Below are 23,759 nucleotides of genomic sequence, written 5' to 3' on the forward strand. Positions count from 1 at the left end.
AGGATCTTACTCAATCCATAGGTAGGTATGGTGGACTCTCATGACAAAACTGGGTTTAAGGATATTTGGAAGCACAAGTAGTATCTCTACTTAGTGCAAGGAATTTTGGCTAGCATGAGGGGGAAAGGCAAGCTCAACATGTTTGAATGATCCATGACAATATAATTTAACTGAGATGTCGGAAAACATAACCCATTATGTTGTCTTCCTTGTCCAACATCAACTCTTTAGCAAGTCATACTTAATGAGTTCTCCCAATTATAAAAGATGTCTAGGATAGTATATTTATATGTGAAATCTCTCTTCCTTTAATATTCTTTCATGAATTGTTCAAATGACCAATACAATTCTTGCAAACCTTCAATAAATTTACAACCTCTACTTCTTAGATGTGAAGTCATTACTCCCCATGGGATAAGCAAATAAGGCATATATAATTTCAGATTTATGAAAATCAACTCATTCAACCATTTACTCATAGGATATAAGTGAAGCACACGAGTAAATGAAAAACTACTCCAAAAAGATATAAGTGAAGATCAATGAGTAGCTAAATAATTATGTAACTATGTGAAGATTCTCTCTCATTTAAGAATTTCAGATCTTGATATTGTATTCAAACAATAATAAAAGCAAAACAAAATTACATTGCAAGGATAGCACAGCTCATGTGAAGAAGAAAAACCTTAGGCTCAACCGATACTAACCGATAATTGTTGAAGAAGAAAGGTGGGATGCCTACCGGGGCATCCCCCAGCTTAGATGCTTGAGACTTCTTTAAATATTATCTTGGGGTGCCTTGGGCATCCCCAAGCTTGAACTTTTTTGTCTCCTTAATTCCTCTCATATCATGGTTTCTCTTTTTATCAAAAGCTTCATCCACACCAAACTCAACAAGAACTCGTTAGATAAGTTAGTATAAACCAATGCAAAATCTTATCATTTTCTACTGTAACAAATCACTAAAATTGTTATTCAACATTGCATACTAAATGTCTCTGCATATTTAATACTCCTATCCTCAAATAGAATCATTAAACAAGCAAACATATGCAAACAATGCAACTATAACAGCAATCTGCCAAAACAGTACAATCTGTAAAGAATGTAAGAGTATCAATACTTCCCTAACTCCAAAAATTATGAAATAAAATTCCCACTGTAGTAAATTTATCAGCTCTCATTATGCAAAAGGTTTCAACATTACACCATTCTCTGAATTTTCTAGGGAATTTTTTCAACAGCGGTAAACTTTCTGTTTTCAAACAGCAACATGTATGCTAGCAAAATAAGCATGGAAAAGGCTATCCTTGACATTTTTATTGAAACTATAGATGCAAAACATTATTCTAAATAACAGCAAGCAAAAACTAATGAAAGAAAATGACGCTCCAAGCAAAACACATATCGTGTGGTGAATAAAAATATAGCTCCAAGTAAAGTTACCGATGAACGAGGACGAAAGAGGGGGTGCCTTCCGGGGCATCCCCAAGCTTAGGCTCTTGGTTGTCCTTGAATGTTACCTTGGGGTGCCTTGGGCATCCCCAAGCTTAGGCTCTTGCCACTCCTTATTCCATAGTCCATCGAATCTTTACCCAAAACTTGAAAACTCCACAACACAAAACTCTATAGAAAACTCGTAAGCTAGGTTAGTATAAGAAAATAAAACCACCACTTAGGTACTGTACTGAAATCATTCTATATTCATATTGGTGTAACATCTAATGTACTCCAACTTATCTATGGTTCATACCCTCCGATACTACTCATAGATTGATCAAAATAAGCAAACAACACATAGAAAACAGAATCTGTCAAAAACAGAACAGTCTGTAGTAATCTATATCAAACATGTACTTATGGAACTCCAAAAATCCTACCAAATTAGTAAGTCCTAAGTAATTCGTGTACCAATCCACAGAAAAAATAATCAGATCAAGAGCACGTTTCTGTGAATTAACAAAACTAATTTACTGGGTGCAAAAGTTTCTGATTTTCAGCAAGATCAACACAACTATCACCGTAAGCTATCCTAAAGGTCTTACTTGGCACTTTATTAAAACAAAAGATATAAAACATGATTACTACAGTAGCATAATCATGTGGACACACAAAAACAGTAAGGATAAATATTGGGTTGTCTCCCAACAAGTGCTTTTCTTTAATGCCTTTCTAGCTAGGCATGATGATGACAAAGATGCTCAAATAAAAGATAAGAATTGAAACATAACGGGAGCATCATGAAGCATATGACTAGCACATTTAAGTCTAACCCACTTCCTATGCATAGGGATTTTGTGAGCAAACAACTTATGGGAAAAATAATCAGCTAGTATAGGGAGGTAAAACAAGCATAGCTTCAAGATTTTCAACACATAGAGAGGAAACTTGACATTATTGCAATTCCTACAAGCATATATTACTCCCTCATAATAATTTTCAGTAGCATCATGAATGAATTCAACAATATAACCAGCACCTAAAGCATTCTTTTCATGATCTACAAGCATAAAAATTTACTACTCTCCACAGAAGCAAAATTCTTCTCATTCGGAATAGTGGGAGTATCATAAGAGACTTGAACACTAAAAATTGTTTCCACATTAAAAGAGTAATGTTTAGAAAAAGGGTAATCAATATAATCATCACTACTTTTTATAGCATAAGTTTCATCACAATAATCATCATAGATAGCAACTTTGTTCTCATAATCAATTGGAACCTCTTCCGAAATAGTGGAATCATCACTAAATAAAGTTGACACTCTCCCAAATCCACTTTCATGTTCATCACAATAAGATTCAACATCCTCCAAAATAGTGGCATCACTACTTACTAAAGTTGACACTCTTCCAAACCCGATTTCATCAATATAATCATCATAAATAGGAGGCATGCTTTCATCATAATAAATTTGCTCATCAAAACTTGGGGGATAAAAAAATATCATCTTCATCAAACATAGCATCCCCAAGCTTGTGACTTTGCATATCATTAGCATCGTAGATATTCAAGTAATTCATACTAACAACATTGCAATCATGCTCATTATACAAAGATCTAGTACCAAACATTCTAATGCATTCTTCTTCTAGCACTTGAGCACAATTTTCCTTTTCAGCAGACTCACGAAAGATATTAAAAAGATGAAGCGTATGAGAAAAACTTAATTCCATTTTTAGTTTTCTTTTATAAACTAAACTAGTGATAAAACAAGAAACAAAAAGTTTCAGTTGCAAGATCTAAAGATATACCTTCAAGCACTCACCTCCCCGGCAACGGCGCCAGAAACTTTGATGTCTACTACACGACCTTCTTCTTGTAGACGTTGTTGGGCCTGCAAGTGCACAGGTTTGTAGGACAGTAGCAAATTTCCCTCAAGTGGATGACCTAAGGTTTATCAATCCGTGGGAGACGTAGGATGAAGAAGGTCTCTCTCAAACAACCCTGCAACCAAATAACAAAGAGTCTCTTGTGTCCCCAACACACCCAATACAATGGTAAATTGTATAGGTGCACTATTTCGGCGGAGAGATAGTGATACAAGTGCAAAATAGATAGTAGATACAGGTTTTTGTAATCTGAAAATATAAAAACAGCAAGGTAACTAATCGTAAAAGTGAGCGTAAACGGTATTGCAATGGTAGGAAACAAGGCCTAGGGTTCATACTTTCACTAGTGCAAGTTCTCTCAATAATAATAACATAGATAGATGATATAACAATCCCTAAACATGCAACAAAGAGTCACTCCAAAGCCACTAATAGCGGAGAACAAACGAAGAGATTATGGTAGGGTATGAAACCACCTCAAAGTTATTCTTTCGGATCGATCTATAAAAGAGTTTGTACTAGAATAACATTAAGACACAAATCAACCAAAACCCTAATGTCATCTAGATACTCCATTGTCACCTCAAGTATCCGTGGGCATGATAATACGATATGCATCACACAAGCTCAGCTTCATCCAACCAACACAAAGTACTTCAAAGAGTGCCCCAAAGTTTCTACCGGAGAGTCAAGAAAACGTGTGCCAACCCCTATGCATAGGTTCATGGGCGGAACCCGCAAGTTGGTCACCAAAACATACATCAAGTGGCATGTGATATCCCATTGTCACCCAGATAAACACGGCAAGACATAGATCAAGTGTTCTCAAATCAAAGACTCAATCAAATAAGATAAGTTCAAGAGGGAAATTCAATTCATCACAAGAGAGTAGAGGGGGAGAAACATCATAAGATCCAACTATAATAACAAAGCTCGCGATACATCAAGATCATGCCATAGAGAGAACACGAGAGAGAGAGAGAGATCAAACACATAGCTACTGGTATATACCCTCAGCCCCGAGGGTGAACTACTCCCTCCTCGTCATGGATAGCGCCGGGATGATGAAGATGGCCACCGGTGATGGGTTCCCCCTCCGGCAGGGTGCCGGATTGGACTTCCGAGAGGTTTTTGGTAGCCACAGAGGCTTGCGGCGGCCGAACTCCCGATCTATCTTGATTTCCGATGCTTTTAGGGTACGTAGGCTTATATAGGTGAAAGAAGTCAGTCGGGAGGTGCTCGAGGGGCCCACGAGACAGGGGGCGCGCCCAGTAGGGGGGGGGGCGCCCCCTATCTCCTGGCCTCCTCGAGGATCTTCTGACGTGAACTCCAAGTCTCCAGGATGATATTCTTCCCAAAAATAACACTGCCAAAGGTTTCATTCCGTTTGGACTCCGTTTGATATTCCTTTTCTTCGAAATACTGAAACATGCAATAAAACAACAATATTGGTCGGGCCTCCGGTTTATAGGTTAGTCCTAAAAGTAATATAAAAGTGTATAATAAAGCCCGTAATCATTCAAAACAGATAATAAAATAGCATGAATGCTTCATAAATTATAGATACATTGGAGACGTATCAGTGTCACATTTGTCTGCACAGCACCAACACAAATTGATGTATGGACTACTGTACATGAGTGAAAAATACTGCTCTATAACGTTGGATAACAACAGACAGTGCGGTTCTGAATCTAGCCACTCTGCGTCTCTGCGGAGATTGCTTTTTATGAGACACAGCTAGCTGCTGGTGCTTGATATAAACAACTGAATATGCCTAGGTGTTAACTGAAATATGGCGCGCTCTGAACCTAAGCTAACTCTGCCTCTTTGCGAACTTGTGGACCTTCATCTAGAAAAGGATATCCCCTTTTTAACTATTTCCGGGAACGGATCCATCAGTTTATGGGTTTTGTCATTTTTTAGAGTGAGAGAGTCAGTTGATGAGTTAACTTAAAAAACATCCACACAAATAAATCCAGATCCTATGGCTAACGTTTCTATACTCATTGAGACGTGATGCGTTGTTACCCCTGTGGATGAAGTTGAAGGCGTCCTCGGTGACCACCCTGCAGGGGCCGACCTGCACACATACATTGGATCAGACACATCTCGTCTAGCGTCTCGATGAGGGGCATGCCGATCAGCGACTGCCGGTACATGTCGAACGCCTCCGCCATCCCTCCCCTCACCCCTGATCCCTGCCGGTAACAGTAAGCAGCAAGAATCAATCAAACAATTTGTTCCTAATTGCTCATGTTTTGACATGGTGAATCTAGAAACTCATATGTTGCTAGTTGAGGGGGAATGGGGACTGACATGGAGTGCTGCATGGCCTCGTAGGCGTCTTCTGAAGGCAGGAAGTCGCTTGTTCTCGTTCTTCTTGTCTGAATCCCCCAAACAGTCAAAGAAACACATTCAGAAACAGAAGAAAACACATTCAGGAGCACAAATCAGTCAAAAGGACCAGTCATAGGTTAGCCGTCGCTAGCATGTATTTAATTCAACACTAATTGTACTACTTCGGCAACAAGTTTCTTCAACGCGGAATTAGAAAATCAAGGAAGCGGAGGCAAATCGCCGCAAGGGAACTAGCAGAAGTGGCCAATGAACCCAATTGAGCCCAAATCAAATCAGCAACCAGCAAGGGAGCAATTGAGCGAACACCTGAGCTGCACGCATGGGAGGAGCAATGGAGGATGAATCACCTCTGGTGTCAGCGAGGCAGCGCTGCACGACCAAACAATCTACACATTCACTAATCAATCCAGATTACTATCCTATGACCGAAGAAGCAAATTCCATACCAGGAAATGATTAAACACATAGTATTAGTAGCATGTCCAAAATCCCAATTTGGACATGTGCTAAAACGGCAATTTGAATTAGATTTGGTTGTCTCACATATAACATGCAGATCAACAATACACAACATACCACATTTACCACTAACTAACCAAGCTAATTAAGGTAGCCACGGTCGTGTAGAAATTAGTTTAACACAGATTTGTAGCGCCGATATCAAAAGGTTGCATGAACTAAGGAGTACATATTGACATATAGATGAACTAAGCGACTGATAGGAGCAATGCAACCGAAATCAAAAGGTTCCAGATCATGTACATTGGTTCTATATTTCTATGAATAGATGAGCAATGCAAAAGAAGCAGTAGGGTCACCAAACATTCTGGATAAACATGGACATCAAGCAAACTGTGTACGATAGATAGAAGAAGCTAATTAAGACAACTCCTATAATTTGAATCCATCATTTTTCCCATAGATAAGATAAGATGCAGATCAACATTACACTAGTACATTGATTACCCTTGATAGATGGGGCTAAGATAGATAGCCACAAACGTCCAGGAACCAATTAAGCACAAATAGAAGAGCATGGCAGGAGATATATCTGACCAAACTGAACTGGAAGTCTGAAACCACAAGTCTGCATGATGATACAATACAATAAAATAAAAAGATTGATAAGGAGAGCACAACTTCAATCAGCAATGGAAAAGGACACCCTTGGATTGGATCGCTTGGTCAACAGCCTCGAATGGAATCTTGATCGATGAGGTGAAGTTGTCAATCAGAATCGGATGATGGATAGGGTCCCTCCTGCAGTCAAGCCAAGGATTTGGATTCAGCAGTCAGATCAGATCCATGGAATCATCGTTTTCATGTTGACAGTCAGAAAAGAAGAGAAGGGTTTGGAGTTTGGACAGAGACGGACCTCGGAGATGTAGATGTGGTCGTCACAGTATCGGTGAGGCTGGTGAGCTTCTTGGGGTCGAGGAAGCGAGAGAGTACTGCGAGGGCGACGTTAATTTGCTTCTTGGGGTCGAGGATGAATCACCTCTGGAGTCGGCGAGGCAGTGCTACACGAAGCTGAGGACAGGACTGCGTAGATTGTTTGGTCGTTCCACGGGTGCGCCGCCACTGACCGGCACGTGATAGAGGACAGGATCCGCTCGTTCAGGGCCGGTGTCTTGGTCTTGGGGGCGGCGGCCGTGCCGTTGCCGTTGTTGGATGGCTCCTTGGTGGCGGCGGCGACTGTGACTTCTTGTGAGGGAGCCATGGATGAGTGGTGGGAGCGAGTGGGAAGGGGACCGAGGGAGAGGCAGATGCATCTCGCTGCATGTGCCGGATCTCGCCGGATAGGGGTCTTCGATTCCCGCCTGAGGTTGCCGGGATCAGGTGCCAGAGGTGGCAGCAGCAAGGGAGGAGTGGAGCTCTAGTGGGTTGGGGATCGGGGAGAGAAACCCTAGAGGCGGCGGAGGGAGGTTCGGGTGCATCGTGAGGGAAGGAGGGCGCCGCCGCCGGCGACAGGAAGAGAGAGAGGGAAGCGACAGAAGGAAGGGAAGAGAGGTGGCCGATCTGGATCAGGGAGAGAGAGAGGGGGAGGTGGCGCCAATCTGGATCGGGGAGGGAGAGAGGGAGGGTTGGTGGGAGAGGGACGAGAGGTGAGCGAGAGACGCTGGATCAAGGGACTGAGGGAGAGTGTGGACAGCTCAGATCGACTACAGGGGGTGATCCGTGGGCTGCTTCCTGATTGGTTCAAAACATGAGCTATTTATTAAAATTAGCTCTTAGTGCTAAAAACAGGGGGTTTTGTGAAGCAACTAGCAAAATTATTTTGCAAATGGCATCACTAAAATTTTCACTTAGTTTAAACCACATTTTATGGATGATCACCAATTTGTATGCAACTTCGATCCTTCTAGCTATTTTTGTTCATTAAACAAATTTCCACCGATTCAGCTGGAAGCGGGTCAAATTTGAACTGCAGCTGCCTCATAGTTTGCTTTCTATTTTTTGCAAAAATAATTTCTAAGTACATAAGTATCTATTTAATCAGAGAAGCATCAAAAGTTTTCCAAGATTCAACCACTAGCTAGGAACGGTCATACCTGCCGTTTTGCCCGCATTTTGAAACGGGCATGAAATATTCAAAATAAATCAAAAAATTAGGAAACCTTTGGATTGTGTCATTATATGTGGCCAACTTACCAGGAAAAATAATAAACTTGTAATACAATAATTATTTTTAAAAAGTGTTCAAAAAACGAGCTATCATGTGTGGAGATCAACAACTTTCAAGCCAAATGATCAATCTTATGGCCACATTCATGGCATAGTTTATTCAAATGATCTCATGTTGTGCACAAGGGTGCATACTGGAATGGCAAACAATGTTTCCTAAGGAAGTTTTCATTTTCTTTGGATGAAAAATCATTTTCCATTTTTTGAGTGCCCAAAATGAGTTTTTTTGTGAAGGACCTACCAAATAATTGTTGCAAAATTGGACCAGTTTTATAAAATACTAGGCCATATTTAAGGTACAATTGACCAAATGGTTGGGTGTTAAAAGTTTTGATACACCTCTCATGAAAAAGACAAATTCCCGTCGATTCAGTAGGAAGTGGGTCAAATTTGAACTGCAGCTGCCTCATAGTTTGCTCTTTATTTTTTTCCAAAAATCATTTCTAGGTACATAAGTATCTGTTTAATCAGAGAAACATCAAAAGTTTTTCAAGATTCAACTACTAGCTAGGAACGATCAAGCCCGCCGTTTTGACCACATTTTGAAACGGGCATAAAACATTCAAAAAAAATCAAAAAATTGGAAAACCTTCGCATTGTGTCATTATATATGACCACGTGTCCAGGAAAAATAATAAACTTGTAATACAACAATTCTTTTAAAAAAGTGTTCTCAGAAATGAGCTATCATGCGTGAAGATTCATGCCTTTCAAGCCAAATGATCAATCTTATGGCCACATTCATGGCATAGTTTGTTCAAATGATGTCATATTGTGCACAAGGGTGCATCTTGGAATTCCAAACAATGTTTCCTTAGGGAGTTTTCATTTTCTTTGCACCGAAAATTCATTTTACATTTTCCGAGTGCTCGAAATGAGTTTTTTTTGTGAAGGACCTACCATATATTTGTTGCAAAATTATACCTAATCAACTTTATAAAATACTAGGGCATATAATGCACAATTGACCAAATGGTTGGGTGTAAAAAGTTTTGATCCACCTCTCGTGAAAAAGACAAATTTCCGCCGATTCAGCTGGAAGCGGGTCAAATTTGAACTGTAGCTACCTCGTAGTTTGATCTTTATTTTTTCCAAAAATCATTTCTAGGTACATAAGCATCTATTTAATCAGAGAAACATCAAAAGTTTTCCAAGATTCAACCACTAGCTAGGAACGGTCAAGCCCGCCGTTCTGACCGCATTTTGAAATGGGCATAAAAAATTCAAAAAAAATAAAAAATTGGAAAACCTTCGCATTGTGTCATTATATGTGACCAAGTTTCCAGGAAAAATAATAAACTTGTAATACGGAAATATTTTTAAAAAGTGTTCTAAAAATGAGCTATCATGCGTGAAGATGCATGGCTTTCAAGCCAAATGATCAATCTTATGGCCACATTCATGGCATAGTTTGTTCAAACGATCTTATATTGTGCACAAGGGTGCACCTTGGAATTCCAAACAATGTTGCCTAAGGGATTTTTCATTTTGTTTGCACGGAAAATTCATTTTCCATTTTCCGAGTGCCTGAAATGAGTTTTTTTGTGAAGGACCTACCATATATTTGTTGCAAAATTGGACCAAATCAATTTTCTAAAATAGTAGGCCATATTTAATGCACAATTGACAAAATGGTTGGGTGTCAAAAGTTTTGATCCACCTCTGGTGAAAAAGACAAATTCCCGTTGATTTAGTAGGAAGCGGGTCAAATTTGAACTGCAGCTGCCTCATAGTTTGCTATTTATTTTTTCCAAAAATCATTTCTAGTTACATAAGTACCTATTTAATCATAAATACATGGTTTGGTGGCGATGCATCAAGGTTTGGACGGTGGCCGAGGGCCCCAACTCTAGAGCGCGTAAACTCGCATGCCCGCCGCGTGGTCATCGCATGACCGTGGCATTGTCATGTGTTCTGGGTGGCCTAGGCATGTCTAGTGGGTTGGGAACTCCCCAGGTAGGTGCTAGGAATAAAATCACAACATAAGATTCTCACGACGAGACCGATCGATGCTCAAACATTAATAAGCAGCTAAGTGTTTGATTAGCGGTATGGGAAATGCACATGGCTAATGAGCGTGAGTTTTGGCTGAGGATGATCAGTTACTAAGAAGGCCATCTTCACAAATTTTCAGCTCAAAAGGAGGAGCCTAGGTGGTACTTGCTTTGCAAAGTACCACACTGGACATAAATACGAATGTTGAAGCTGGGCTCAAAATAATGAATGGATTGAGCTGGAATTTGGTGGAGGATGGTTATTTGGGCATAGGAAAGCACTGTAGAAAATGGATACCATTTTGACATGCCAAAGTGGTACTTCCTTCACAAAGTGTGTTTCTGAATAGAATAGGTAAATGAATATTTTTGAATTATTTTTGAACTAGGCAAGGAAGGTTTTTTTTACATATTTGACGAAGATATGACCCAAAGAATTTATGAGATTTTTTTGTGAATTTTGGGAATGATTGAAATATAGGTTGCTTCACAACCTAGGGAGAAAACTGCCACATGGACATGACACATAGGCAAAACTGATAAGGTGGCGCCTAGTCATAGCAACCCACCACAATTTACAAGGTTATGACCATCTATATTGGTCATGATCAGCTAGAAATAAGGCAGCGAACCAGTGCTATCTGCTTTATGACCATTTCGTGTAAGGAAATTACGATCTTTCTGACCAAAATGGTTGTTATTGTTCAGCGTTTGGAGCCCCCCAAATAGCTTTTGACCAATTGGTATCAAATGGTCATAGATCTATGGCCAATTCTTTCAGGGTCATTGACAGAAGGTAACTAGTTGACATATTTCTTGTAGTGTCTACCCCTTTGTAGATACTACGCAGGGTGTTTCCGCAATAACAAGACAACCCTTAGCCGACGTCTCGGTGCCCGAAGGCGGTTGTGTTAGCGGAAACGAGGCAATCAGATATGTGGGCTTTATAACTTTCACTTAGTCATAGGAGCTTAAAGTTGGGAGGCCAGTAACTAGCCCCCGGTTAGTGTTCGGCGACAGTCAAGGTCAAGCCGTAAACACTTTGGCCAATGTTATGAACGTCATCATTTAACACGGGGTGACCTCTGTCGATCTTATAGTTTAATACAACATCGAATCGCTGACCAGTTTACGCTTATTGTGATAGTCAGTTTTCAGCTTTCTCCACTGAGGCTCTTAACCATGCTAGCTGGAAGCACAATCGCAGTGGTTCTCCCTTTGCGCACCTAGCCGAATAAAGCGGAACGTAGGAGGCAAGCACAGGAGCCGGGCAACCCAACTATTGACCAAATACACAATTCGAAACCTATGCATATATAGCAATATCCGAGAATGTTTTTGCCGAATCTCTAAAGGTGTCCGACGTTGCACTGTGAGACTTATGCTGGAAACTCACAAATAGTTTAAAAGTGCCATAGGCTTGGAAAACCAAAAAACTTCAGTAAAAACTTGACATCCGAACTAGATCAATTGTTCGGTGCCAATCCAGAATTGGTCTTAATTGTTTTTGCTTCTGTCATGCTTTAACATGACACATCCGATATCAAGACTTCAAGCGGGTCAGCCTACGGCTTCAAGCTCTTTATCCCCGAAGGCGGAGTACTTCTCCGAGGCTAGTTTAGTGAACTAAACCCGAGAGGCTTTTAGAGAGAAGACAAGCTATCCGGCTATTGACCATACACTCGAGTCCAAAAAGGAGCGGTAGAAAAAGACTTTGCAATGACCAAGAAGAAAACACATTTTCTATAAAACAGCTCATATAAATTTTAAGAGCCTCCAAGTGACTTGGATAAAAGAATTTTATGTATAATGATTTGTATGTACCGAAGTACTTATGTCATATTTGTGTTCACCCGAACTTTAAACGTGTCTTAACCGACCGTTGGCTTCTCCCTCTTCGGTCAAGGGCCAAAAAGTGTTATGTACTCCACCTGTCGAGAATATCGATGGTGTTTCCGATAACCAGGCAATCAGGCCATAAGGCTGTAACAGACAAAGCGCACTCAGGAAACTTATGCTATATTGCTGACGAAGTGTAAGAAGCATATTCGAAGAAAATAGTACCCCCACCGATACCTTTCTTCGGTTGCTCATTGTTACTTTAAGATTTGTGCAATAGAATTTTTTACTCATGACTTCCGTTGTGTGCCGACCATGATTGAAAACAATAAGAGCGCTAGCTATCGGCTTCACCCAGTCTGAGATCCGAGCTCGGATGACCCGATCGTGACAATCGCTGAGGTGCTCCTTTTACTCCCTAGCCGAACAATCGGGAACATAGGGGTAAACACAGGAGCAAGGCAACCCATCTTGCAGAACACTAAAGTCAACATGGTGCATACTGTGGCATAATACACAAACAAGGAACGAAGCCATACAAGTATAATCATATGCAAGAGGTAAAGCTTCATAAAGGAATCCCCCAAATAAATGGCGTATTTGAATTTGTGTGTCACAAACAACTTTTTGCCAAAAAGTATAATGCTTGGTCGAATCGAACAAAATTTAAAACTGAAAGTTATTGAGCATGAAAGCACCTTAGCTGGTTAATGTACTCGGTGTTGATGACGCGATTCGGGCTTGTGGCGGGACAAAGATGCCCATTGATCTGTGACAGATCCGACAAGGTTCCCAGTCCTCGGCATGGCCGAGGTCCCAGCCTCCAAGCCTGAGGTATCCGAGCAAGGAGTTCGGCACTCCGAGGTAGTGATACGGCTTGGCCAATGCAGGCCGGCAGAGTGACGCTGAAGTCCCGGGCGTGGGTTAATGAAGTGATGACGAAGCCCCCAGTCCAGCCGAGGTGACGTGGTATGTCAGTACACCGAGGAGACAAAACTGCCCGACCCAGATCATTTATCTGTGCACAGAAAATAGTGCAAACCGGAGATAATAGTAATAATAATAAATAAATAAAAATCGTTGCATAATTAATAATTTATGCAAAGTGAGTAATAAAAGAAATATGGCCCATGTGCCGAACACTCGATGAGGTAGAGCTCTCTCAGTGATGCCGAAGTCCCCAGGGCAACCGAGCATGTCGGTATGGCAATTCGACCAACAAGGTGATCACACGAGCCGATTTATGCCGATTGGGACGACTGCGTCGGCTTGCCGAAGTGACCATGTGACGCAGTCGAAGTCGATTACTTGCACATGTAAAATAGTGCAGGCCGACAATAATAATATAAATATATAAAAATCCTCGCGTAATTAATCTACGCAAGATAATTTATTTAAAAATATGTGGCCTGGCGCCAAAGTCAATGTCGATGCAAGTCATCGGCGTGATGCGGTAAAGGCGTGGCAAAGCCTGAATTCACAGGTTGGTCGGAGTTCCAGATGCAGCGTTCGCTGAACTATGTACGAAAACTGACCGAACCACCACGCGATCGTCGTTAATGTGGTCGCCATTTGATAGAACTGTGTACAGATGATGGAACAAACCAGGGTAATAATTCCTTGAGAAAAATAAACTCAAACAGGCAAAAATTGCTAGGAATAATAGCACCTTGTTTATTTGTTGTAGCAGTCCGAAGAAAAGTGACTCCCAAAATTGGGAATCGATCTGCACACCCATTGCCCGATGGGCGATGAAGCAACGGCATGGCGATGTTGGTAAAGGTTGGCTCGCCGAGGCAAAGCCCCCGGTCCAGCTAACTTGACGAAGCTGGTCGGCTGACGACACCGAAGTCTCTAGAGTAGGTTGAAGAAGGGATGGCGAAGCCCCCGGTCTAGCCGAGGTGACGGAGTAGGTCGGTAAGGAGACATTGCAGCTGCCACGTCAGCCGAGGTATTGAAGCAGTTCGGCATGATGGACATTGGCTTGAAGAAGCAACAGTGCGCCCATGCCTGCGCAGGTCGTAACTTGTGACGCGGTCAATGCCGGCTTGATGAAGTGACCGTGCGGCGATGCCGGTGTGCCTGCTCCGTGTAATCTGTGGGGCGGCAATGTTGGTGATAATTTATCCTTCACGATGCCAAACTCTTGTTCGGCTTGCCCAGATGATGATCCGAAGAAGTTGAGAATGGCTCAACAAAGCAACGACGTGTCTAGTGCAGGTCGGCAGCCGTGGAGCAACGTTGTCGGGCTGGTGTGACACCGGCGGTTGAAGATCATATTGGAAAAGACTTTAAAATTAGTGGGATGTGTTTGGCAACAAAACACAATACCTCATACAAAACTTCCTTCAAAAAGGATGTCCGAAATCCTGTTCATAAAAAAGATGAACTTGCGTCGGATTTGTTCTCGCGCTGAAAACAGATCAGAAAATTGGTCCACTCCTCGGAAGGTTCCTGGAGTTTGAACCGTCGGATCGAGCTGAAATCTTGAGGGGTGGTAGATATGGGAATTCCGCAGCAGATGAATAGTTGGATCTTCAAAGGACCTCCGAGCTTGGCTCTGGAGACCATGCCCTAAACTCGTCCAGATTCAATAGGGCTCGGGTATATCGTAGATTGTCGGAGATTCCTCCATCAGAACTCGACGAAATTTTGCATGGTTGTTGTAGACTTAACTCCTCACAATTCCACCAAAGGAATCATCAAATTGATGCTCGAGGAGGTGGTGGTAGTGGATACAAGTTCGCTGTCCGAAAAAACAGCACGGTCGCCCGAGGGCAATGTTGACGTTGAGCCCCCGAGCTCTGAGGATAATTCCTCCATGATCATGATAGAGATCGGAATTGATGTTGATGAAGGCCCTTGTCCGAACATGACTATCGGAGGCAGGGCACAGTCCTCGGTCAAGCCGAGGTGACCAGTCGATCTGGTGACAAAGATGCTGACGTCGCAGTTAATCTACAGACGAGCCATCGATCCTTTGCCGATCACACAGCGTAACTCCCAATTAAAGTACCAATGTCGGTGTCAAAACCGGCACATCTCGGGTAGGGGGTCCCGAACTGTGCGTCTATGGTTGATGGTAACAGGAGGCAGGGGACACGATGTTTACCCAGGTTCGGGCCCTCTCTATGGAGGTAATACCCTACTTCCTGCTTGATTGATCTTGATGAATATGAGTATTACAAGAGTTGATCTACCACAAGATTGTAGTGGCTAAACCCTAGAAGTCTAGCTTGTATGATTGTCATAATGATCTACCGATCAGCCTGGACTTGGCTTATATAATGTACCAGAGGCCTAGGATAACAAGAGTCCTAGCCGAATACGTTGGTGGAGAGGAGTCCTTCTCTTGATCACCAAGTCTTGTGGAATACTCCTTGTATGTGGCATGGGCTGCCCGAAGTGGCCCATGAGTTAACTGCCATGGGGGTCCTCGGCCCGATCCACCTGGTCGGGAGATGATGTGGTGAGTACCCCCTAGTCCAGGACACCGTCACTACTCTAGCTAATTGCTCCCACTTTCAATATGTATCCAGATCGAGACTCAGAGTCATCCAGATCGGTGTCGAAGCTTGTGTCGATGTAACTGTTTACGACAAACTCTTTATCACCTCCATAACCGAGAAATATTTCCTTAGTCCTCTAAGGATAATTTTGACCGTTGTCCGATGATATACTCCTGGATCACTATTCTACTCTCTTGCCAAACTAATGGCAAGGTACTCAACATGTTTGGTACACAACATGACATAGTTTATATAACCTACAGCTGAGGCATAGGGAATGACTTTCATTCTTTCTTTATATTCTGCCATGGTCGGGTTTTGAGTCTTTACTCAACTTCACACCTTACAATACATGCAAGAACTCCTTTTACTGATCCATTTTGAACTCCTTCAAAATCTTGTCAAGGTATGTACTCATTGAAAGTCTTATCAAGCGTCTTGATCTATCTCTATAGATCTTGATGCCCAATATGTAAGCAGCTTCACCGAGGTCTTTCATTGAAAAATTCTTATTCAAATACCCTTTTATGCTATCCAGAAATTCTACATCATTTCCAATCAATAATATGTCATCCACATATAATATCAGAAATGTTATAGAGCTCCCACTCATTTTCTTGTAAATACAGGCTTCTCCAAAAGTCTGTATAAAACCATATGATTTGATTACCTGATCAAAGCGTATATTCCAACTCCGAGATGCTTGCACCAGTCCATAAATGGATCGCTGGAGCTTGCACACTTTGTTAGCACCTTTAGGATTGACAAAACCTTCTGGTTGCATCATATACAACTCTTCTTTAAGAAATCCAATAAGGAATGCAGTTTTGACGTCCATTTGCCAAATTTCATAATCATAAAATGCGGCAATTGATAACATGATTCGGACAGACTTATGCATCGCTACAGGTGAGAAAGTCTCATCGTAGTCCACTCCTTGAACTTGTCGAAAACCTTTCGCGACAAGTCGAGCTTTGTAGACAGTAACATTATTCTTGAAGATCCATTTATTATCTATGGCTTGACGATCATCGGGCAAGTCAGCCAAAGTCCACACTTTGTTCTCATACATGGATCCTATCTCAGATTTCATGGCCTCAAGCCATTTATCGGAATCTGGGCTCATCATCGCTTCTTCATAGTTTGCAGGTTTGTCATGTTCTATTAACATGATTTCCAGAACAGGATTACTGTACCACTCTGGTGCGGAACGTGCTCTGGTTGACCTACGAGGTTCAGTAGTAACTTGATCTGAAGTTTCATGATCATTATCATTAGCTTCCTCTCTAGTTGGTGCAGGCATCACGGGAACAGTTTTCTGTGATGAGCTACTTTCCAGTTCGAGAGAAGGTACAATTACCTCATTAAGTTCTACTTTCCTCCCACTCACTTCTTTCGAGAGAAACTCCTTCTCTAGAAAGGATCCATTCTTAGCAACAAAGATCTTGCCTTCGGATCTGTGATAGAAGTTGTACCCAACAGCTTCTTTTGGGTATCCAATGAAGATGCTTTTCTTTGATTTTGGTTCGAGCGTATCAGGCTGAAGCTTTTCCATATAAGCATCGCAACCCCAAACTTCAAGAAAGGATAGCTTAGGTTTCTTGCCAAACCACAGTTCGTACGGTATCGTCTCAATGGATTTAGACGGTGCCCTATTTAAAGTGAATGCAGCTATCTCTAATGTATAACTCCAAACGATAGTGGTAAATCGGTAAGAGACATCATAGATCGCACCATATCTAATAAAGTACGGTTACGATGTTCGGACACACCATTACGCTGTGGTGTTCCAGGTGGCGTGAGTTGTGAAACTATTTCACATTCTTTTAAATGAAGGTCAAACTCGTAACTCAAATATTTGCCTCCGCGATCATATCATAGAAATTGTATTTTCTTGTTATGATGATTCTCCAGTTTACTCTGAAATTCTTTGAACTTTTCAAATGTTTCAGACTTGTGCTTTATCAAGTAGATATACCCATATCTGCTCAAATCATCTATGAAGGTCAGAAAATAATGATACCCGCCGCGAGCCTCAACACTCATCGGACCGCATACATCAGTGTGTATTACTTCCAATAAGTCATTAGCTCATCCATTGTTCCGGAGAACGGAGTTTTAGTCATCTTTCCCATGAGGCATGGTTCACAAGGATCAAATGATTCATAATCAAGTGATTCCAAAAGCCCATCTGCATGGAGTTTCTTCATGCGCTTTACAACAATATGACCTAAACGATAGTGCCACAAATATGTTGCACTATCATTATCAACTTTGCATCTTTTGGCATCAATATTATGAATATGTATATCACTACGATCGAGATTCAATAAACCATTTACACTGGGTGTATGACCATAGAAGGTTTTATTCATGTAAACAGAACAACAATTATTCCCTGACTTAAAAGAATAACCATATTGGAATAAACTTGATCCAATCATATTCATGCTCAACGCAAACACCAAATAACATTTATTTAGGTTCAACACTAATCCCGAAGGTAGAGGGAGTGTGCGATGGTGATCTTATCAACCTTTTAATCACTTCGAACACACATTGTCACCTCGCCCTTAACTAGTCTTTGTTCATTCTGTAACTCCTGTTTCGAGTTACTAATCTTAGCAACTGAACTAGTATCAAATACCTAGGTGTTACTATGAACACTAGTAAAGTACACATCAATAATCATGTATATCTAATATACCTTTGTTCACTTTGCCATCCTTCTTACGCGTCATGTTTTTGGGGTAGTTCCGCTTCCAGTGACCATTTCCTTTGCAGTAGAAGCACTCAGTTTCAAGTTTAGGTCCAGCTTTGGGCTTCTTAACAGGAGTGGCAACTTGCCTGCCATTCTTCTCGAAGTTCCCATTCTTTCCTTTGCCCTTTTTCTTGAAACTAGTGGTCTTGTTAACCATCAACACTTGATGCTATTTCTTGATTTCTACCTTCGCCGATTTCAGCATCGCGAAGAGCTTGGGAATCGTTTTCGTCATCCCTTGCATATTATATGTCCATCACAAAGTTCTAGTAACTTGGTGATAGTGACTAGAGAACTCTGTCAATCACTATCTTATCTGGAAGATTAACTCCCACTTGATTCAAGCAATTGTAGTACCCAGACATTCTGAGTACATGCCTACTTGCTGAGCTATTCTCCTCCATCTTGTAGGCAAAGTACTTGTTAGAGGTCTCATACCTCTTACCACAGGCATGAGTCTGAAATATCATTTTCATCTCTTGGAACATCTCATATGCTCCATGGTGTTCAAAACATTTTTGAAGTCCCAGTTCTAAGCCGTAAAGCATGGTGCACTAAACTATCAAGTAGTCATCATACCGAGCTTGTCAAATGTTCATAACGTCTGCATCTGTTCCTGCAATAGGTCTATCACCTAGCGATGCATCAAGGACATAATTCTTCTGTGCAGCAACGAGGATAATCCTTAGTTCATGGACCCAGTCCGCATCATTGCTACTATCATATTTCAACTTAGTTTTATCTAGAAACATATCAAAATTCAAGGGAACGGTAGCACGGGCCATAGATCTACAACATAGATATGCAAAAACTATCAGGACCAAGTTCATGATAAATTAAGTTCAATTAATCATATTACTTAAGAACTCCCACTTCGATAGACATCCCTCAAGTCATCTAAGTGATTACGTGATCAAAATCAACTAAACCATTATCGATCATCACATGAGATGGAGTAGTCTCAATGGTGAACATCTCCATGTTGATATCTACTATATGATTCACGTTTGACCTTTTGGTCTCCACTGTTCCAAGGCCATGTCTATACATGCTAGGCTCGTCAAGTTTAACCTGAGTATTCCACATGTGCAAAACTGTGTTGCACCTGTTGTATGTGAACGTAGAGCCTATCACACCCGATCATCACGTGGTGTCTCAGCACGACGAACTGTCATAACGGTGCATACTCAGGGAGAACACTTATACCTTGAAATTTTAGTAAGGGATCATCTTATAATGCTACCGCCGTACTAACCAAAATAAGATGCATAAAAGATAAACATTACATGCAATCAAAATATGTGACATGGTATGTCCATCATCATCTTGTGCTTTTGATCTCCATCTCCAAAGCATTGTCATGATCTCCATCGTCACCGGCTTGACACCTTGATCTCCATCGTAGCGTCGTGGTCTTCTCACCAACTACTGCTTCTACAACTATCGCTAACGCATAGTGATAAAGTAAAGCAATTACATGGCGTTTGCATTTCATATAATAAAGTGACAACCATAAAGCTCCTGCCAGTTGCCGATAACTTTTACAAAACATGATCATCTCATACAATAACGTATATCACATCATGTCTTGACCATATCACATCACAACATGCCCTGCAAAAACAAGTTAGACATCCTCTACTTTGTTGTTGCAAGTTTTACGTGGATGCTACGGGCTTCTAGCAAGAACCGTTCTTACCTACGCATCAAAACCACAATGGTGATTTATCAAGCTTGCTATTTTAACCTTCAACAAGGACCGGCCGCAGTCAAATTCGATTCAACTAAAGTTGGAAGACACCCGCCAGCCACCTTTATGCAAAACTAGTTGCATGTCTGTCGGTGGAACCGGTCTCATGAACGTGGTCATGTAAGGTTGGTCTGGGCCGCTTCACCCAACAATATCGCCAAATCCAAAAAATACATTGGTGGTAAGCATTATGATGATCACCGCCCACAAATCTTTGTGTTCTACTCGTGCATATCACCTACACATAGACCTGGCTCGGATTCCACTGTTGGAAAACATAGCATGCAATTTCAAAAATTTCCTACGCTCACACAAGATCTATCTAGGAGATGCATAGCAACGAGAGGAGGAGATTGTGTCTATGTACGCTCGTAGAACGTAAGTGGAAGCGTTTGACAACGTGGTTGATATAGTCGTACACCTTCACGATCCGTCCTGATCAAGTACAGAACGTACGACACCTCCGCGTTCAGCACACGTTCAGCTCGATGACGTCCTCGCCTTCTTGATCTAGCAAGACAGGCGAAGTAGTAGATGAGTTCCGGCAGCATGACGGTGTGGTGACGGTGTTGGTGAAGAACAATCTCCGCAGGGCTTTGCCTAAGCACTACGGAAACAATGACGGAGGATAAACTAGATCGGACGGGGTTTCCGGCACACGGCTTGGTGAATCTTGATGTCAATTTTGTGCTAGCCCTGCCCCTCTATTTATATGTTGAGCCCTGGGGTCGAAACTTGGAGTAAAAGTCTCCTCAAAGTCGGTTTTGCCCGAAAGGCAAGAGTCCTTCTCGGACTCCAAGGCTAGATGTCAGGGTTCCCGGCGTCGACCCCCTAGATGCCAGGGTTCCAGGCGTCTAGCCTCTGGTCTTTGCAAAACTTCCTTTTGCACTTTCCGAAAGCCTTGTGGGCTTTCCCCTTTGGCCCAAATAAAGTGTTCTCGTACCCAAACATTTTGCGAAACATCGGGAACCCCTTCTGGTGAATTTCGGAACCCTTCCGCAGACCAAACACTATGGTCTCATATATCAATGTTTACCTCCGGACCATTCCGGAGCTCCTCGTCTTGTCCGTGATCACATCCGGGACTCCGAGCAACATTCGGTCACCAACATACATAACTCATATAATACCATATTGTCAACGAACATTAAGCGTGCGGACCCTACTAGTTCAAGAACTAAGTAAACATGACTGAGACACCTCTCTGGTCAATAACCAATAACGGAACCTGGATGCCCATATTGGCTCCTACATATTCTACGAAGATCTTTATGGATTGAACCTTATGACAACATACGTTATTCCCTTTGTCATCGATATGTTACTTGCCCGAGATTCGATCATCGGTATATGCATACCTAGTTCAATCTCGTTACCGGCAAGTCTCTTTACTCGTTCCATAATACATCATCCTCTAACTAACTCATTAGTTACTTTGCTTGCAAGGCTTCTTATGATGTGCATTATCGAGAGGGCCCAGAGATACCTCTTCGATACATGGAGTGACAAATCCTAATCTCGATCTATGCCAACCCAACAAACACCTTTGGAGATACCTGTAGAGCATCTTTATAATCACCCAGTTACATTGTGACGTTTGATAGCACACAAGGTATTCCTCTGGTATCTGGGAGTTGCATAATCTCATAGTCGAAGGAATATGTATTTGACATGAAGAAAGCAATAGCAATAAAACTAAACGATAAATATGCTAAGCTAAAGGATGGGTCTTGTCCATCGCATCATTCTCCTAATGATGTGACCTCGTTCATTAAATGACAACTGATATCTACTACGCAACCTTTCTACTTGTAGACGTTGTTGGGACTCCAAGTGAAGAGGTTTGTAGGACAGTAGCAAATTTCCCTCAAGTGGATGACCTAAGGTTTATCAATCCATGGGAGGTGTACGATGAAGATGGTCTCTCTCAAACAACCCTGCAACCAAATAACAAAGAGTCTCTTGTGTCCCCAACACACCGAATACAATGGTAATTATATAGGTGCACTAGTTCGGCGAAGAGATGGTGATACAAGTGCAATATGGATGGTAGATATGAGTATTTGTAATATGAAAATATAAAAACAGCAAGGTAACTAATGATAAAAGTGAGCGTAACCGGTATTGCAATGCTAGGAAACAAGGCCTAGGGTTCATACTTTCACTAGTGCAAGTTCTCTCAACAATAATAACATAACTGGGTCATATAACTATCCCTCAACATGCAACAAAGAGTCACTCCAAAGTCACTAATAGTGGAGAACAAACGAAGGGATTATTGTAGGGTACGAAACCACCTCAAAGTTATCCTTTCTGATCGATCTATTCAAGAGTCCGTAGTAAAATAACACGAAGCTATTCTTTCCGTGCGATCTATCATAGAGTTCGTACTGGAATAACACCTTCAGACACAAATCAACCAAAACCCTAATGTCACCTAGATACTCCAATGTCACCTCAAGTATCCGTGGGCATGATTATACGATATGCATCACACAATCTCAGATTCATCTATTCAACCAACACAATGTACCTCAAAGAGTGCCCCAAAGTTTCTACCTAAGAGTCAAGACGAAAATGTGTGCCAACCCCTATGCATAATTTCACAAGGTCACTAAACTCGCAAGTAGACCACTAAAACATACATCAAGTAGATCACGTGATATCCAATTGTCACCACAGATAAGCACATGCAAGACATACATCAAGTGTTCTCAAATCCTTAAAGACTCAATCCGATAAGATAACTTCAAAGGGAAAACTCAATCCATTACAAGAGAGTAGAGGGGGAGAAACATCATAAGATCCAACTATAATAGCAAAGCTCGCGATACATCAAGATCGTGCCAAATCAAGAACACGAGAGAGAGAGAGAGAGAGAGATCAAACATATAGCTACTGGTACATACCCTCAGCCCCAAGGGTAAACTAGTCCCTCCTCGTCATGGAGAGTGTCGGGATGATAAAGATGGCCATCGGTGAGGGATCCCCCCTCCGGCAGGGTGCTGGAACAGGGTCCCGATTGGTTTTTGGTGGTTACAGAGACTTGCGGCGGCAGAAATACTGATCTGTTGTGCTCCTGGATGTTTTTGGGGTATATGGGTATATATAGGAGGAAGAAGTAGGTTGGTGGAGCTGCAAGGCGCCCATGAGGGTGGGGGCGCGTGATGTCTACTACACAACCTTCTTCTTGTAGACGTTGTTGGGCCTCCAAGTACAGAGGTTTGTAGGAAAGTAGAAAACTCCCTCAAGAGGATGACCTAAGGTTAATCAATCCATGGGAGGCGTAGGATGAAAATGGTCTCTCTCCAACAACCCTGCAACCAAATAACAAAGAGTCTCTTGTGTCCCCAACACACCCAATACAATGGTAAATTGTATAGGTGCACTAGTTGAAGAGATGGTGATACAAGTGCAATATGGATGGTATATATAGGTATTTGTAATCTGAAAATATAAAAACAGCAAGGTAACTAATGATAAAAGTGAGCATAAACGGTATTGCAATGGTAGGAAACAAGGCCTAAG

Source organism: Triticum aestivum, chromosome 2B (assembly GCF_018294505.1).
Source record: "Triticum aestivum cultivar Chinese Spring chromosome 2B, IWGSC CS RefSeq v2.1, whole genome shotgun sequence".
Lineage (NCBI taxonomy): Eukaryota > Viridiplantae > Streptophyta > Magnoliopsida > Poales > Poaceae > Triticum > Triticum aestivum.